This window comes from Scyliorhinus torazame, chromosome 5, assembly GCF_047496885.1.
Source record: "Scyliorhinus torazame isolate Kashiwa2021f chromosome 5, sScyTor2.1, whole genome shotgun sequence".
Taxonomy (NCBI): Eukaryota; Metazoa; Chordata; class Chondrichthyes; order Carcharhiniformes; family Scyliorhinidae; genus Scyliorhinus; species Scyliorhinus torazame.
The window spans coordinates 111,851,375-111,857,654 of record NC_092711.1 but is presented as its reverse complement, the minus strand read 5'-3'; positions in this window follow the sequence as shown (position 1 = coordinate 111,857,654).

The following is a 6,280-nucleotide window of genomic DNA, read 5'->3' as shown; positions in this document are numbered from 1 at the left end:
TATTGAACGTTTTCTCCATGTCTTTGCGAGCTTGAGAAAGAATGAGTAGGTTTACCTTAACAGCTCTCTCTCTCTCTCTAACCTGTAGCCATCTGCATGCAGACTTTGGTCAATAAAAACAAAGTTATTTATTTCGAAACAGAGTTGTAAAGTTGTTTTCTTCACAGTCTTGAAGTAGGAAAGATTTTAAAAGACGACAGTGGCGCTCGAGCCCTCACCAATACCCTGAGTGGCTTCCGTGGGGGACCGAACAAGTGATCGAGCACGAACCCGGAGAGCGGAGACGGACGGCGCAACAAGGTAAGCTTTAACCTTGGTCTCTCTCTCTCTCTCTCGGATCGGTGCTGTGACCCCTCGTCCCTGACGGATAACGCTGACAGGTGACGGTGTTCGAATCTAAGTTTGACTGTGAGTAATGTTCTTAGGGTCTGCGACCCGGTTGTCGTTCAAAGCCTAAGGTCAGGGACCCCCTGCTCCTGTTTTTTCCCCCCAGGACAGGGATACACAGGCTTGGCTAGGTCAGGGACCAGATTTGGATTTTTGACTTTTAAATTTACAAGGCAGTTTTTCCCCATTTTTTTTCTCTTCTCTCTCTCTTTTAATTTTTTTTCCACTCCTTAAAAGTCATGGGCCAGAGCCTGGACAAAACGGAGGACAATTCTCCCTTGCTTTTTATGTGCACCATGTTCCCTGATAAGGAACGCAATTTACGCCTCTTGTCTTCAGCTTTCAATAAGAAATTCGGATCTGAAATTTGGCCACTCGGTGGTACCTGGAATTGAGAAAACTGCACCGTGGCAGAGACAGCCATTTGGTCTCAGAATGCCGGAGCCAAATGGAAGAAATTAATTACCAAATGGCAAAAAGAATCAGACAGACGACACAAACTGTCCTTGTTAATGAGTTGGAGGGACAATGCCCGTAGGAGAGGGATTGCTGATTATATAGACGGAGAAACCAAAGACTGGGAAACGTTGAAATTAGAATGTGAACTATGGGACAGGAAAGATCCTAAGAATCAAGGGGGGAGATAATACTGCATCGGGTTGTAAGCAGGTCGGAATAGCCCATCAGATTAAAAATCAGGAGGATCCTCCCACTACCTCTGGCATGCCGTTGTTTCCCTATTTGATTGATACAGAGGAGGAGGAGGAGGAATTAAATCCCACGATGCCCCCATGGCCACCTCTTCCCAGTTACACGGTGCGGCAGCCCCGTTCTCACCCTCCCCCTTGTAACAACCTTGCTGCCGATAATCTCCCTGCTCCTATTACTCCCATTGCAACATGCACTCGCTCAAAAGCACCAACCCCCTTCCTCGATCAGCCCGTTACCTCTGTTAGTCAGGCTTTCCAAGAATTAACTATCAGTACAGCACCGGTAGAGGAGCCTTTTCCACCACTGCCTCCCCCAGCAAATTTTCCAATCCGACGTCTCGTTAACCCTCGAGCGATTGATGACGACGACCAATTTATTGAGACATGGCAGGCTTTTAAACCTCAGGAGCTCTGTTTGATCATGGCTCACTGTCCGTCACATAAAACGGACCCAGAGGGCTTTACTGAATACCTGAGGAGAACTGCGACTGTGTATGGTGCTACCCCTAGGGATCAGTATTCCCTTATTTTTTCATCCCTTCCCCCAGATTTAGGTGAGAAATGGAAGCGAGAATTAGGGGACCATGGAACCACATGGGATGCATTTAAAACCAACAATCCATCAAATGAGGCTCAACTCGCTTTAATGTTCCCAGCACTTAAGCGTGCTCTCCGTAAACCTGTAGATAGCTCCAAAATTCTTGATTGTACACCCACTCCTAAGGAGGAGGGTCCTGAATTTTTTGACCGCTTTTGTGGAATTTACACTCTTTATTCCGGTGATGAGACTTTTAATGCGGGCTTGAAATCTCCCCAGTTCAATGCGCTGCTTATGCAGGTCGTGCCTGACCGCATAGCAACCAGTATTAAAACTAATAATATGGATTGGTCTGATAGCTCCAAATCCCACATGCGACGTGCTATCTCTTATTACTGGAGCAATGGCTGTGACAGAGAAGCTTTCGGAAGGGACCCTCCTACAAATAAAGTCGGAGTTTGTCCAGCGACCCCCTCGCAGGAACCCCCCACCTTATGAACGTCACCAAGGCCCTCCCCGGCCTTGTCCTCCAACCCGAGACAGTGTCACTTGCTTTAATTGCAGACGGACGGGTCACTACACGAGGGATTGCCTTGCATCACGCAGAGACAGGGCACCCCCTCCACGGCGGTATGCTCCCTTCACTGACTCCCACCCCGATTGACTGGCCCGCTCCAATTTCCCGGTTCTCTCTGGCGACCACTCTGAGGAACCCACAGCTACAATTCACATTGAGGGTATTCCCGTCCCCTTCCTCATTGATACAGGGGCAACTGCTTCTACGTTGAATTTGACGTTAGTTAAACAGTATTGTTTTCCTCTCTCAGACGAATATGTGGAACTTTCTGGTTTTATGGGAGAGGGGGCTACATACCAACTCACGAAACCCCTTCTGGTTCAATTTAATGACCGTCAATGTTGTATTCCCTTCACTGTCACGCGTACCCTCGGTGTTAATCTTGCTGGCCTTGATCTGTTATGTCCCTTACAAGTTGAGATTGTTTGCCTTGACGACGGCGTCACGATCTCCACGGCTCCACAAGTCCAGCCTCGAAATTTACCCCTTTTTTTCACTCCCCAATGGTGGTCCGTTGATTTTGATTCCTCCAATTTTTCACCTCCCTTGCATGTTCCTCATCCACACGTGACCCTTTGCTATGACCACACGGGGTGCTCGCCCGATTTGGAGACCATCTACCGGGACTCCCTCGGGTCCACGGTGGCAGTTACTTTCATCGCTCATGCTGAGGGAAAAGAGGGCTCTGCATTTCTTGTTGAAGTGCCCCTCGTATTCTGGAAACAGTCTGGACTAGTGGCACCTCACGTAACCCTCACTGTCAATGCAGGCTACAGTGCCAGGTCACTGGACTTTCTGGTTGCTACCCTCCAAGGAAAATGTGATCCTTTTTATACTGGACGACAGAGCTTCCCTGAAGGCACGTTACAGTATTTTTCACAGCCCTTTTGTGTTGATGGTACATTGAACCACCATCGGTCCAACCATTCCCCATCCCCAGAGATTCCTGCAGACTTATGGGCTGCGTCCAAACACGAAGTTGGTCTTACTAATGTGCCTCCAGTTCTCATTAAGGTTAAGTCCGGTATGCCCCTGCTCTCCATTTCTCAGTACCCTATTCGCCCTGACGCTGAGGAAGGAATCTCCAGCATGATACAATCCTTCCTTCAACAGGGAATTTTGGTTCTGTGCCAATCGCCCTGTAACACTCCTATTCTTCCCGTTCCTAAGGTTGGGCGGCCGTCTGAATGGCGTTTGGTCCAGGACCTCCACCGTATCAATCAGATCGTTGAACCCTTGCATCCCCTGGTCCCTAACCCGGCTACAATCCTCAGTAATATCCCGCCTGAAGCAGCTGTCTTTACCCTTGTGGACTTACAACACGCCTTTCTTGCGATACCCCTTGCCGCTGAATCCCAGTATTTGTTTGCCTTCACATTCAAAGGGCACCAGTACACTTGGACTAGGCTACCGCAAGGTTTCATTCATTCACCGACACTCTTCTCACAGGCACTGCACTCCCAATTAGCTACTTTGACACCCCCGGGGGGGATCTACTATTATACAGTATGTCGATGACTTACTCCTTGCTAGCCCTGACTTTGCTTCTAATGAACGCAACTCCATTTATCTGCTCACCCGTCTCCATTCCTGGGGATATGTAATACCACCTAATAAAGTACACAAAGGACAGAGGCAGGTTAAATTTCTGGGCGTTCTGATAAGCGCTACTGAACGTTCCCTTACGCAGGATCGTATTACTCCCATTTTGCAAACTGCACTTCCTACCTCGCCAAAGCTGATGAGAGCCTTTTTAGGTTTAGTGAACTTTTGCAGACAATGGATTCCGAATGTTACTGCTCATACCAAGGAGCTTACTCCTTATTCCTCCCAGAATTCACCCCTTAAGTTTGAACTACCTGATTTAGCACAGCAATCTTTTGTTACTCTTTATAACGCGCTGGCTTCCGCCCCGGCTCTAGGACGACCTCTTTCCGACAGGCCCTTCCAGTTGTATGTTAATGTCCTTGACCTATGTGCCACGGGTGTCTTGACACAGGAACATGGTGACCAACGCCATCCGGTTGCCTATTATTCTACTAAATTGGATCCAGTAGCTTGTGGTTTGCCCCCCTGCACTCAAATTCTCACTGCTGTACATGTGTTAGCTCAGGCAGCCTCTAATCTAACCCTTCATCAGCCCGTGCATGTGTATACCTCACACTCTGTTGTGGCTCTCCTTACATCTCAGCAGACCCAGCATCTGACACAGGCCCGCTTGAGCCGATATGAGGTTTCACTATTACAGAACCCATATCTGTCTTTCCATTACTGTTCCACTTTAAATTCCGCAGCATTCCTCGAACATCCCCCTGATGTACTTGCTGATCCACCACATGATTGTTTGCTGAGGAATCACTTCCTTACCGCACCTCGTCCCGATTTAACTGACCACCCTCTTGATAATCCTGATCTCACTTTTTATGTTGATGGCAGTTCTTCTATTTCCCAAATGGGTGTCCCGCAATCGGGATATGCCATTGTTACAGACACTGACATTCTGGAAGCAGCTGCTTTCCAGATTCCAGTCTCGGCGCAGAAAGCCGAGCTATTCGCCCTTACTAGAGCTTGTGTTCTGGCCAAAGACCAAAGTGCGAATGTGTACACAGACTCTAGGTACGCTTTTGGTGTCACCCACGATTTTGGCCGCCTCTGGCAGCAACGTGGATTCCTTACCTCTGCAGGCTCTCCCATTCTAAATGCTCTTTGGGTTAAAAATCTCCTCGTTGCTATTCAACTTCCTCGTCAATTGGCTATCATTAAATGTGCTGCGCACACTTCCGGGGACACTCCTGTGCAATTGGGAAACGCCCGTGCTGATTCAGCCGCTAAGGCAGCGTCTGCATCAGCCCCTATGATTGTTCCCGCAGGGGGTACACAGGCTTTAAATCAGCTACCTATTCTAGCAAAAAAGGGCATGCCAGAGTTAGCTGAAATTCAAAGGTTACAGAGGGACGCCTCTGATTCTGAGCGCACACTATGGAAGTCAATGGGGTGTTCGCACTCGTTGACACAAAACCTCTGGCTTACCCCAGTAGGTCAAGTTTGTGTTCCAGATTCGTTATTGCCGATACTTATTGATTATTTGCATTCTTGTACACATTTTGGCAAGGAGGGAATGGTACAGCTACTTTTGAAAACTTGGTGGCACCCAGATCTGAATACAGCAGCACAAATGCGGCTGGATCGATGTCTTATTTGCATGAAAAATAATAAGGGTAAAGGCATTAAATGCCCTCCCGGAACAACCCCCTTGCCAGATGGTCCTTTTGCCTGCATACAGCTTGATTTTATTGAATTACCTAAAGTACAATGCTATAAATATTGTTTAGTGATCATTGATGTATTTAGTAAATGGATTGAAGCCTTCCCCACCACCAACTGTACTGCACATACGGTGGTAAAATTACTATTGACAGAAATTATTCCCCGATTTGGGATTCCCAGAATGATGAGCTCAGACAAGGGAACACATTTTGTGGCTCGAATCAATTCTGAATTATGCGAAACACTCAAAATTAAACAACAACTGCACTGCGCGTATCATCCACAGGCAGCAGGAAATGTAGAAAGAGCAAATGGGACCTTAAAAGAAAAATTATCTAAATTGACCGAAGAAACTGGATTAAATTGGCTAAAGGTATTGCCTTTGGCACTGTTTCACATGAGGATTACTCCACATTCGCGGTCCGGACTGTCAGTTGCAGAGATAGTCTACGGTCGGCCAATGAGGACTCCCTGGGATGCCCATGAAGAACCCCTAGAGGGAATAGACCTCCACGTTATGGGAGATAAAATGCTGAGTTATTTGAAGCAATTAACATTTTCTTTGAAGTTTCTCCACTCGCAGGTAAAACAGGCCCATCTCCCAGCAACAGCCGGAACAAAGATCCCTCGATATCCAGTAGTCAAACCAGGAGACTACGTGCTGATAAAGAATTGGGACAGAGAGAAGTTAGGGCAACGCTGGAGCGGCCCTTTTCAAGTATTGCTGACTACACCGACTGCCGTTAAACGCGAAGGACGTTCGAGTTGGGTACACCTATCGGATTGTAAGAAGATTGGTTC